The sequence below is a fragment of the Oncorhynchus mykiss genome, chromosome 20 (genome assembly GCF_013265735.2).
Source record: "Oncorhynchus mykiss isolate Arlee chromosome 20, USDA_OmykA_1.1, whole genome shotgun sequence".
Classification (NCBI taxonomy): Eukaryota; Metazoa; Chordata; class Actinopteri; order Salmoniformes; family Salmonidae; genus Oncorhynchus; species Oncorhynchus mykiss.
The window spans coordinates 535,017-547,359 of NC_048584.1; the positions used below are offsets into that span (position 1 = coordinate 535,017).

The window sequence follows — 12,343 nt, forward strand, 5'->3', positions numbered from 1 at the left end:
TGTGTCTGTGTCTGTGTCTGTGTCTGTGTCTGTGTGTGTGTGTGTGTGTGTGTGTGTGTGTGTGTGTGTGTGTGTGTGTGTGTGTGTGTGTAGGGAGCATTGTCACTAGGCAGTGTCTCGGGATAGTGTAATGGGGACCCGGTAACGGGTCATGCTGAGTTCAACAATAGAAACGTTAGTATGTGGAAGAGAAATAACATTCTACCACCGTATATTACTGTATATATGTGGGCTTGTTTCATTTCAGTGAGTAAAAGCCAGTCTATGACGATAGAGGCGAGTCCGGTACGACTTGGTTTTACATATTTAGAATAGAGGGGAAGCTGTTGCGCTAGAACAGGTAGGGAAACTGTGTTACTTATCTTCAGGACAAACAATTGTATAATGAAGTCACCTGTTCATTTACTTGTGACTTAAAGTAGCCTATGACAGTCAGAGTGACATGCTATATGTGTAAAATCTTACACTGAAGGTCACTCACTATTGGTTGTTGTGAGGTGCTGTTATTGTCAGGAAATCATCATTTCCACTTCCATTTGCACATACAGCATCACAAAAACAGCGGTCATAGACAAGGCAAGAGACCCATTTTTCAACTCATTGGTCATCCCATTAGTTGAGCCAGTGGTGGTGTAGCTATTGGGGGCTGGGCTCAGTAAAACAGACTCAACGGGCATTTTTCTACAAGCGTTCAGCACAAATTCAGCAGTCGGAACAGTGTGCTAGAGCGCTCACATCAACAACACGCGACATCGCGTTCGTTACAAAGAGGAAGAGACGGAGATGTTACGCACGAAAACTTTTCCAGCTACAAACGATACATTGAAAGATCAGTTCAAGAGGACAGAACACCCACGCCAAACAGTTATTTTATAAAGAGTTTTTTTTTTTTTTTAAACGGTCAACCTCATCCTGAATTTATGCAGCGAGGCTTTTCATGGTAAGTTTTAATTTTTAATGCTGCAATATGTAACTTTTTGGGCGACTTGACAAAATTCACATAAACGTGATATATCGATCTGTCATTCTCATTGAAAGCAAGTCTAAGAAGCGGTAGATGTATTCTATGTGCTTTATTTCTGTTTCATGTTTTTAAGATTCGTTTTTGCTATCTTTCATTTTTGTACACCAGCTTCAAACAGCTGAAAATACAATGTTTTTGGTTATGGAAAATATATTTCACAGTGGTTCAGATGGTACAGTGATTCTCTGCACGATAATTGCTTGTTTGGTCACATTAACTGAAATTAGGCGAACTATTAGCATTTTTGCAATCAGGAAATGGTGCGATTTCTGAAAAGGGCATTTGTAATTTATACAATGTTGCAGCCTGTGTTATATGTTGTGTAAATGTACTTTTATAATAGTTTTTGTTCACAAGAGACTGAGCGTCCCATATGGGAATAGTAGAAATGTTGAAAGAAGGCAGGCAGTATAGCCTTTTGACACAGGTTTCGGCTGTCATACTTAACTGTCAATTTCTACATGACTTCTTTCAAAAAATTAACTTTTCTGATAGGTTTATCATTATACTGTCAGGCATGTAACATGCATGTCGTGGCATGTTAACTGATGTATGTCTTTATCCTGATAGGTCAATAATGCAGAGCAAGTTGTCAATAACTGGCTCAGGACAGGAATGCATAATGGCAATATTGAGTCCTTTTCATTTTACCGTCCAAACGCATGTATGCAGCCGGCAATACATTTGTGGACCGTTCGCTAAACATTCTCTATTCAGCCTGCATCGGCTTTGATTTCCTCCAAAACTTTATTTAAAGGGCAAGAAAGTTGAAACAGACTGGGAAAATATGCATACTTTCCTTATGAAACACAATTGTCCACCACCATGCTAGAATGGCTAAACGCTAATCCCAAACTGTGTGTATCGCGTTCAGCCAATCAGGTTGAAACTACATCCCAGGGGTTCCGTTTAATTTACGCCTGCTGTGCAGCGGTAGGTTCGGGGTGAGAAATCACACTGCTGCTGCAACACACCTTTCGGGATTAGCCTTTAGCGACTCTAGTATGGTGGTGGAAAATGGTGTTTCATAAAGAAAGTATGCATACCCCCCCCCCTCCCCCCTCCCCTCCTGGCCATTAAATGAAGTTAAGGAGATAATCGAAACCTATGCAGCCTGAAGGGAGAATGTTTTAGGTACGAATCGGTCCACGAGGGATATGTATGTATGGCCAGCTGCACCCAGTGCGTTTGGACGGTAGAATGAAAACGACTCAATATCGCCGCCGGCCTTTGGGCTAGGTTTACAGGAGACGTTGAATATAGCGATTTGCCTTTATGCCCAGGAAGAAGCCATTCAACTTTTCAAGCTTAATAATGTCAAAATACTGTACAGTGCATTCGGACAGTATTCAGACCCCTTGACGTTCCCCACATTCTGCTACGTTACAGCCTTATTCTAAAATGTATAGTTTGTTTCCCCCTTATCAATCTACACACAACCACAATTTGGAATTTATGACCAAAATATTGTTGGTTAAAGCAACAGGTGGATAGTGTTTTTGAGTGCTTGTTTGTGTAATTTGCTAAAAAAGCATTTCCTCTTGTCTGTATGTGCAGCCTGTCCTCTGACAGGAATCCTCTGTAAATAAAGACAGAGCACTTTGCTAGCTAGGGAAATGGTGCCTTCAGAAAGTATTCACACCCCTTGACTTTTTCCACGTTTTGTTATTAACAGCCTGAATTTAGATTCCATTTAGATTTTGTCACTGATCTACACACGATATCCCATAATGTCGAAGTGGAATTCTATTTTTAGATCCTATTTTTAGTCCGTACGTATTTACCCCTTTATAGCAAGCCAAAATAACTTCAGGAGTAAACATGTGCTGAACAAGTCAGATAATAAGTTGCATGGACTAACTCTGTGCATTAATCGTGTTTAACGTGATTTTTGAATGACTACCCCATATCTGTACACCGCACATACAATTATCTGTAAGGTCCCTCAGTTGAGCAGTGAATTTCAAGCACAGATTCAACGACAAAGACTAGGGAGGTTTTTCCAATGCCTCGTAAAGAAGGGCACCAATTGATAGATCGAAAAAAATGTAAAATAAAAGCTGATATTGAATATTTTTGAGCATATTGAAGTTATTGGACTTTGGATGGTGTATAAATACACCCAGTCACTACAAAGATACAGGTGTCCTTCCTAACTCAGTTGACAGAGAGGAACGAAACCGCTCAGGGATTTCACTGCGGCCAATGGTGATTTTTAAACCAGTTACAAAGTTCAATGGCTGTGATAGCAGAACTGAGGATGGATCAACAACATTGTAGTTACTCCACAGTGCTAACCTAAATGACAGAGGGTAAAGAAGGAAGGCTGTACAGAATATATATTTATTTATATATTGCACAATACAAATGTATTGCCAGCTGCATACTATGCAGATGAAGGTTTGCAAAGCTCTCAGACTTACCCAGAAAGACTCACAGCTGTAATAGTTGCCAAAGGTGATTCTAACATGTATTGACTCTGGGGGTTTAATACTTATCTCATCAAAATATATTAGTGTTTTATTTTCCATTAATACAATAACAAATAATACAAATCTTCCACTTTGCATTAGAGTATTTTATGTAGATCGTTGACAAAAAAAAGACAAATCCATTTTAATCCCACTTTGTAACAACAACAAAATGTGGAAAAAGTCAAGGGGTGTGAATAGTTTCTGATGGCACTGTATGTTGTTAACGTTTGAATTCAAGTCAAGTGCTTACTTTAGCAAACAGCCTGGGGGACAATGGAGGACGCAAACATTTGCAGAGCCAAGGGTTATTTACATAGCAGACTTCTTTAGAGACATTGTAGGCAGATACAGTGTCTCTTCCAGGTCTTTACCAGGACTGCAATCTCAGCCTTGGGACGCTTTAGGTGTTGTCAAATTCCTACATACAACCTTTTGGACATGCAATGAGTCATCTGAAATTGTTCCCTTTGCTACAGTGAGAGACACTGGTCTTGTTTAAAATATATTTGACCAAGGACTTTGACTGAGAACTCATTTACAGCAACAAGCTGGAGAATAGTTACTGGGGATGGATGAGCCAATTGGAAGCTTGGGATTTTATTTTATTTATATTTCACCTTTATTTAACCAGGTAGGCAAGTTGAGAACAAGTTCTCATTTACAATTGCTACCTGGCCAAGATAAAGCAAAGCAGTTCGACACATACAACGACACAGAGTTACACATGGAGTAAAACAAATATACAGTCAATAATACAGTATAAACAAGTCTATATACGATGTGAGCAAATGAGGTGAGATAAGGGAGGTAAAGGCAAAAAAAAAAGGCCATGGTGGCAAAGTAAATACAATATAGCAAGTAAAACACTGGAATGGTAGATTTGCAGTGGAAGAATGTGCAAAGTAGAAATAAAAATATAGGGGTGCAAAGGAGCAAAATAAATAAATAAAATAGATACAGTAGGGAAAGAGGTAGTTTCAATGACGGCCTAGGAACGGTGGGTTAACTGCCTCGTTCAGGGGCAGAACGACAGATTTTCACCTTGTCAGCTCGGGGGATCCAATCTTGCAACCTCACAGTTAACTAGTCCATCGCAATAACGACCTGCCTCTCTCTCGTTGCACTCCACAAGGAAGTTGCTAGCTAGCATTAAAATTATCTTATAAAAAAACAATCAATCATAATCACTAGTTAACTACACATGGTTGATGAAATTACTAGATAGCATATAATCTGACTGAGCATACAAGTCTCTAAGTATCTGACTAAGCGGTGGTAGGCAGAAGCAGGCTCATAAACATTCATTCAAACAGCACTTTCGTGCGTTTTGCCAGCAGCTCTTCGTTGTGCGTCAAGCATTGCGCTGTTTGACTTCAAGCCTATCAACTCCTGAGATGAGGCTGGTGTAACCGAAGTGAAATGGCTAGCTAGTTAGCGCGCGCTAATAGCGTTTCATTATTTACTTGAGGCTAAATAGATTTTATTGATGTATTATATTAAGTTAAGTGTTCATTCAGTATTGTTGTAATTGTCATTATTACAAATAAATAAATACAAATCGGCAGATTAATCAATATCGGCTTTTTTGGTCCTCCAATAATCGGTATTGGCTTTTTTGGTCCTCCAATAATCGCTATCGGCTTTTTTGGTCCTCCAATAATCGCTATCGGCTTTTTTGGTCCTCCAATTATCGCTATCGGCTTTTTTGGTCCTCCAATAATCGGTAAAAAATCATAATCGGTCGACCTCTAAGTACTTTGATCTTTAGTGACCACAGAGAGTCAGGACACCCGTTTCACTTCCCATCCAATAGACGGCACCCTACAATGTCCCCAGATCACTGCCCTGGGATCTTTTTATTTTATTTTTTAGGCCGGAGTAAAGAGTGCCTCCTACTGGCCCTCCAACTCCACTTTCAGCAGAATCTGGTCTTCCATCCAGGGACCGACCAGGACCAACCCTGTTTAGCTTCAGAGGCAAGCCAGCAGTGGGATGCAGGGTGGTATGCTGCTGAAAGTATCCTCCCAGCACCTCCCTTCCCACTCCCACTCTTGCATTGTATTGCTTTGCACAACAATTTACTGCTGTTGGTGCATTTTTATGGATGTGCAGTATCAGTATTTGTTATACATAAGGCAGCAGAGAGCAGGCTTTAGATGTGCTTCTCTGAGACAATCCTCACGCAGAAGAGGCTGCATCTCTTTAATGAAGCTAAAACTGTAATGCCTAATCTGGGCTCGAGGACCAAAGGGAATTTAAGACCGGATCTGAAAGAAATGCTGTCATTTTTCTTCTGTTCAATGATCAAGTTCATTTTTGTAACCTGTTATACTGCACTGTATGTAGCATTGGACTTGTTTGGAAAAGGGATCAAGCTCTTCAAGTAGTGAAAAAGGGTGAGGTAGAGGGCTTTGTCAATATTTCAAAGTAGTCTTTGAGCATTTCGCTGTGTCATGGAGGAATTCCCCTTGTGGGACAGAAGGAGCTTGGGGAATATGAGGAAGAGGGTTTGTGTTGTTTATTGTAACCAGGGCCGTGTCCCCTTCCCTGTTCAGTGGATGAACTGCTTGTGTAGATACATTGTTTTTGCCCTTGAAAGATATTGAAACTGAAGGTCAAGTCCCTCTAGATAAGAATACCAGTAGTATGGGGGATGTTTGTTTGTATAACAGGGAAGGTAAAGTGCCATTGTGTTTCTGTGATTACTGTAGTTCATTTCAAATGGTGCATCTTGTAATGTGCTTGGACAGGTACTTTTTCCCCATGTCTTCAGGGTCTGTGGGTTGTCTTATGTTTCTCTCCCGCTGCTGAGTCCACCTCCTGTTTCTCATTCTAATTTCTGATGTTGCATAGTCTCCTTCCCACTCACTTCACCACAGTATGTTAAACAGTTTAAAACAACAACGCCATGGGTGGAAAAGTCTTGTTCTTTGTATATTTGGGTTGGGAGAAGTCTATGAAATGACTCAATCGTTTACGAGTAGAGGGAGGGCTGAGCTGAGCACTGACGACTTTATCAGATTGACGACTTTATCAGATTGACGAGATCAGAACTTCAGGGAGGCTCGGCCCCTAACCTGAAGGCTAATAAAAGGTTCTGCTTGTGTCTCGCTTCTGTCTCAACATACTGTTGAGATTTTCAGGTCTATTGTGTGTGTGTGTGCATGTGCGAGTGTGTGCCTACCACCTATCGACTTCTATCGGTCTGTGTTTGTAAAAGATCTGTCAACAGTACCACCTACCTTTTTAGAATGGATCCTTTCCAATGCTCGATGATAGACCACAGATCAGGGCCACTGTCTTAGCCCCAGGCTTTAGTGATGTTCTAAGCTCAGTGAACAGCTGGGCCACACAGGTGTCTGAACGGCATAGACGGACAGGGGACAGTCAAAGGGACAGGGGGAACCCACCAGTTCTCAGTCCCTGTGAAAGGTTGAAGGTCTTCTGAGCCAAAATGTTGGTATAAGATCCAGATAAACTGGAGATGGATTTTAATTGAAGGCTCAATACTGTACGTCATGTCTCATCTTCAGAGGCAGGAGTTTTTCCTGGTCTGGTCACGATATGGTTAGGGGCCTTGCAAAAAAAAAATTCTGAGTTGTATAGTGTATCCCAATGAACTAGTCCTTCGAGCCGGATCATAAACAGGGTCTCTCTGCCTCATGTTGTAAGCAGCTCTCTCAACCTCAGTAATCTCCTTGAGTGTCAAACGCAGACAACCGGAGTACAAACCCTGATATCTCCCGACTGTATTCAGTCAGTACTCCACCACTGTAACTACATTAACCTCTTTATCTTGCTCCAAAGCTCGCTCTTTCTTTTACATATCCCAATATTATTTTGGATGATATTATATAGATACTTTGACTCCAAGTTTCCACTTTTTCCCCCCCTATGTAGCTTTAGCTAGCGCTTGTCGGTTGTACCTGTGCCAAAACTCTTGTGTATTTCATTTTATAGCATGTTGTCCATCTTATTTTTAAATAGTGAGCCAACATGTGTCAGCACTTTTATTTCCATGACTGATCAAAGCTAATTGTTTTTCATGATCATCTCGTCTCTTTGCAGCAGACATACACTGAGTGTACAAAACATTAAGGACACCTGCTCTTTCCTTTACAAAGACTGACCAGGTAATCCAGGTGAAAGCTTTGTTCCCTTATTGATGTCACTTGTTAAATCCACTTCAATCAGTGCAGATGAAGGGAAGGCTACCGGTTTAAAGAAAGATTTTTAAGCATTGAGACAATTGAGACATTGATTATGTATGTGTGCCATTCAGAAGATGAATGGACAAGACAAAAGATTTAAGTGCCTTTGAACGGGGTATGGTAGTAGGTGCCAGGCGCACCAGTTTGTGTCAAGAACTGCAACGCTGCTGTGTTTTTCACGCTCAACAGATTCCCGTGTATCAAGAATGGTCCACCACCCAACTTAACACAGCTGTGGTAATCATTGGAGTCAACATGGGCCAGCATCCCTGTGGAACGCCTTTGACACCTTGTAGAGTCCATGCCCCGATGAATTAAGGCTCGGAGGGCAAAAGGGGGGGTGCAACTCAAGATTGAGTTCTTAATGTTTTGTATACTCGGTGTGTAGTGAGCAATATGTATGGCGCATCAAATCTCAATAAAATCACAGTATCAAATTGCAATAGCCTACATATAGAATCGTGAGAATCGCAATACATATCGTATCGGTACCTAAAGTATCGTGATATCTTATCGTGAGGTCCCTGGAAATTCCCAGCCCTAATTTTTACACGGACTGTCAGTCACAAGTCTCATGGTCTTTGGTGATTGAATGTCAGTAAAATACTACTTTTGTGATGGTTCATTGCAGTACTGTTTTGCAGATAGGGATGTGTTATTACAGAAGGAAGAATGACATTGACTAGGCGGCTAGGATAGAGCTGGGTGAAATCGACAAAAATCCATATTGTGATGACTTAATGTAATTCTTTAAACTATCCTTTTCCATCAAATACTAGTTTGCTGGTTTTCGCCATCAATTGTCCCAATAACAATGACCCATATTAGCAAACTTATTTTATTTCAAAATTCACATTTCTATAATATAGGCTACTTATCGTATTGAACGATATCTGCAAAATGCCTGGGATAAGTGGTCGGTGTCGATATTTTTCAGTTTATCTTCTCGGCTCTAGGCTAGGACCCAGGGCTGTTCGTTGGGGACAGTTAGACAGTCTAGCACCTTGTCTTGGGTCTGGGCCTTGCCGATTTCAATCAAGGAATGTTAATAATAGGTTAGCCTTGTGTCTGTTCTGGTTACTGTCAATTCAGATGAATAAAATACTCTGGATACAAATTGTAGAGGTTGAAAAATAACATGGTTAAAATGCAAAGTCCTTCCTGAGTGCTTTGTGATTGGCCGCGGTAGTTTGTGTGATGAATACATTCCCAGCTGGTGTGGGACGGCCCTCATGGACTATACTCAAATACTCTTGCTGCTTTTCACTTTCCCCTCCCTAAAGTTTCCTGCAGCCGTCAAGGTATTAGCCAGGCTTATGGAACTGGGACGACCCTTCCCCGAGGTTGTTTGTTTGGTTATTTTTAAATACACTTTCTCATTGCTCTTGCCTGATTAGCCTCCCACTAAGATAGAAAGGCAGATGTGTATATACACACACGGGCACACACACACAATGAAAAGCAGACACTGGTCAGGTGTAGGTGACCCTTTGATAAGCAGAACATAATAGTAGTTGTCCTGTAGGAAGAAGCTGTTTGAGTGATTGGGTGCGATAGGCGAATTGAAGCAGGACGTGTTGTAGGTGGGAGGCAGAGGGTGATGTACGGGGGGGGCTGTTGGAGCAGAGTGGAGGACTACGTGGGGGGCAGACGTGTCATACCGTTGCATAACGGCTTAAGCTGAGGGGAACTGGGTCTGAAGTAATTTGTCTGGAGAGGTGGTCTGCCTCTACTGCTGACACACACAGTGGGGTGGCCACCTACAGTGGGCTTTAGTTACTGACTACCTCCCTGTAATCTCTGTTCTTTTCATTCACCAAGGAGGGGAGTCGTACACTTGACTCCACATGACCCTTGATTCACAATGTGCAGTGGTCTCATATTCCATTAAAGGGTAATGTAGGGAGTAGCACAAAACCTACTCCCTACATTATAGTTATAGTAGTTATAGTTTTAGCATATGGTCATTTTAGAATGTCTATGGAAGTATCTATGCAATTCCGAACCCAGTCCTTGTGTCTGACGATATTCCCTCCGTACCCTCCAGCCACTCTACTGTACATTAGAATTTGGAATGGTATTGTCCTCTTATTCTGCGTGTTTTCAGGACAGGGGAAATTACTGAGGTTTCGGTTGCTCTTTTCCCTAATGGATAAGTATACTAGTGTTCTCCTGGGCAGATAGATGCCTGTATAATTTCTGTGCCATTCCGTCCATAAACAAATGCTATCTCTTGGACAGAATGACACATTTACACATTCGTACAGTTCAGCCTTGCTCACGCAACCTTGACAGTGGCACCTAGTTTGAACTGGTGGTATTGGAGCTGGTAGAAATGGCCCCTAACTGCCTGTCCATGGTCAGATTTTAAAAAATCCTCCTCATATTAAAGGGTAGAATTTTGGACGAGGTAACCTGATCCTAGATTGGTGGTTAGCAAGAACCTCTACCTCGACTGTTTACATTACAATCATGGACCAACTGTTGTTTCATCACTTCCTTATTCCACCTCTGTGGCCATTTCCTTAATTCCACCTAGGGTGTGGTCCCATCACTGCTGAAGCCTTTAGCCCGATACCAGATCTGTTTGTGCTGTATAGCCAACCAACTCCTTGGCACGCGGCTGTGCAATAACAAACCCTTGTGGGGAGTCTGAATCCAACTTTGAATCAGACTTAATTGAAAGAAAATGCCATTTAAACACCGGGGGATGCAGAACAGTAAAATGGACACAAACTATTTAATCCAACTGGACATTCATGGCCCACTTTGTCTCTCTAGATGTTTAAGGGTGTTTTTAAATGATGACCTTGATCTGAAGGGTATGTAGCCTATGTCTTAATGTTTAGCCTAGTGTGGAACACTGAACACTGAGATGCAAAGTGTGATCTGACTCAGTCTGATCTCAGTCCTGGGGGATCCCGGGGATTTTTGGTCAGATTTGGATGATAGATTGCTGGTTGTCCTGCCTGCAGATTATAGGGCTTAATCTGTCCTTACTTTTTTCTCTCTTTTGCCGTTCCTCACAATCCCAAACTGTCAATCAACGAAGTCTGTTTTTGAAGGGCACGTTATCTTGTCACGCATACCCTCAAACAAAAGTATGTTCATCAATTCTTTAACTGAGCAGCGTAAACCCTTGACCTAGAACGGAATGGTTGCATATTTAGATGTGTCCTTTCCTTGCTCTCCGGCCATCCAAATACACCCTGAGCCCCAGCACTGAACAGCAGGCTTTTTGGGCAGGGTGCTCTTGGCCAGGCTTTTATCATGGAAGTGTGTGGTAGCTTCAATCAGGGTTCAACTCCCCCCTAATGACCAATATCCAACAGCTCGCCATGGGGGTCTGACCTGACCTGACCTGGGCCCGGCAGGATGGACACTATGACTGCGTCCCACATCCTGGCATTTTAGTCATTCTCAAAACGTTCTTCTCTCACAGACTAAAACTATATTAAATAGTAATGTATGAGAATCGGGACATTATGGACCTGATGTTTGTGGCAAGAACAGCTGAACCCCCTGCCTGATAAGAATTAGATATTGTAAAGTTGTACACTTCTCTTTTTTTCTTTTTTTTCCGCTGTACATCACATCCTCTATCTTATCAGTTACTGGTCATAAATACTATAACCAGGTGATATGTACATTTATGGCTCAGCCAAGGTTTTGTCCTACTCCCTGTTTTCTCTCCTCTGGGATTTCCTTCCCTAGTGGGTGACTCAAATCGTCTTTTCATTTCTGTCTGAAACTGAAGCTGCAAGTTATGTTTTATGCATGCTTTGTACCAAGGCAGCCGACAGGGGGTGGAGAAAGAGCGATAGTGAGAGAGAATGAGATGAAGAGCGAAAGGGGAGAACAGAGATTATTTGTGGAAACAGACATTTATTCACACTAAAGGCACAATTGAGTGCCATATGCACAGCCAATGACTTTGCAAAGCAGAGAATTGACCTAATACTTCCCCTTTTAGGGTAGGTTTATAAGTCCTTGCAAACACCCTTAGTATGTGACTAAATCAATCAATATACAGGTTAGATATCCAAGCATACCCTCGGCTATGAACCTGTAAACCTCTCCCCTCAATAAGAGATTATAACAGATAAGAGATATCAAATAGCTGGAGATCTCCATTACTTCACTATCCTACACTACTGTTAGATCTGGGATTCGAACTGGTTCGCTAGCCCGCCTCTTCAACCCCAAGGTAGCCTGCTAAAAAGGCCTGTCGATAGTAATGGGTCAGAGGTTAGAGTTATCGATTGCTGTCTATGAAGGGTCTTGTTTGGCAGATGAATAATGAAATGGTAATCTGAGAATTATCTCGCTTTCTCTCTCTGCATGGCGTTTAATCCCACTCTCTTTGGCAGCTGGTGGGGCAATAACGTGGATTACTGCTGCCAATCGATCCAGAGTAGGAGGTAAGAGAGGGCTGTCGCAGCTAAGCAGCTAGTGGGCTGTGTGTGGGACAACAATCAGCCTCCAGGAGTTACTATGATGTTGTCATATCATCTGATATGTCTTGGAAGCATCTCTCTAGCAAACACTGCATACCAAGGGTATTATCCAACACTGGCATTATATTGCCACAGTGATGTTTATGAAGCCAGTTTTAAAGCCTGGATTGGCTTGAG

The 12,343-nt window shown here is 41.9% G+C and overlaps 1 protein-coding gene across 1 annotated transcript in view; it reads left to right on the plus strand.

The window, feature by feature from the left end:
- Positions 1-470: 470 nt before the first annotated feature.
- The window catches only part of LOC110498790 (leucine zipper putative tumor suppressor 2 homolog), a 39,052-nt gene continuing 27,179 nt past the window's right edge, over positions 471-12,343 (plus strand). The window contains exon 1 of the mRNA XM_021575413.2: positions 471-940. The gene's annotated coding sequence lies outside the window, so the exon portion shown is untranslated. The remainder of the gene's footprint in view (positions 941-12,343) is intronic.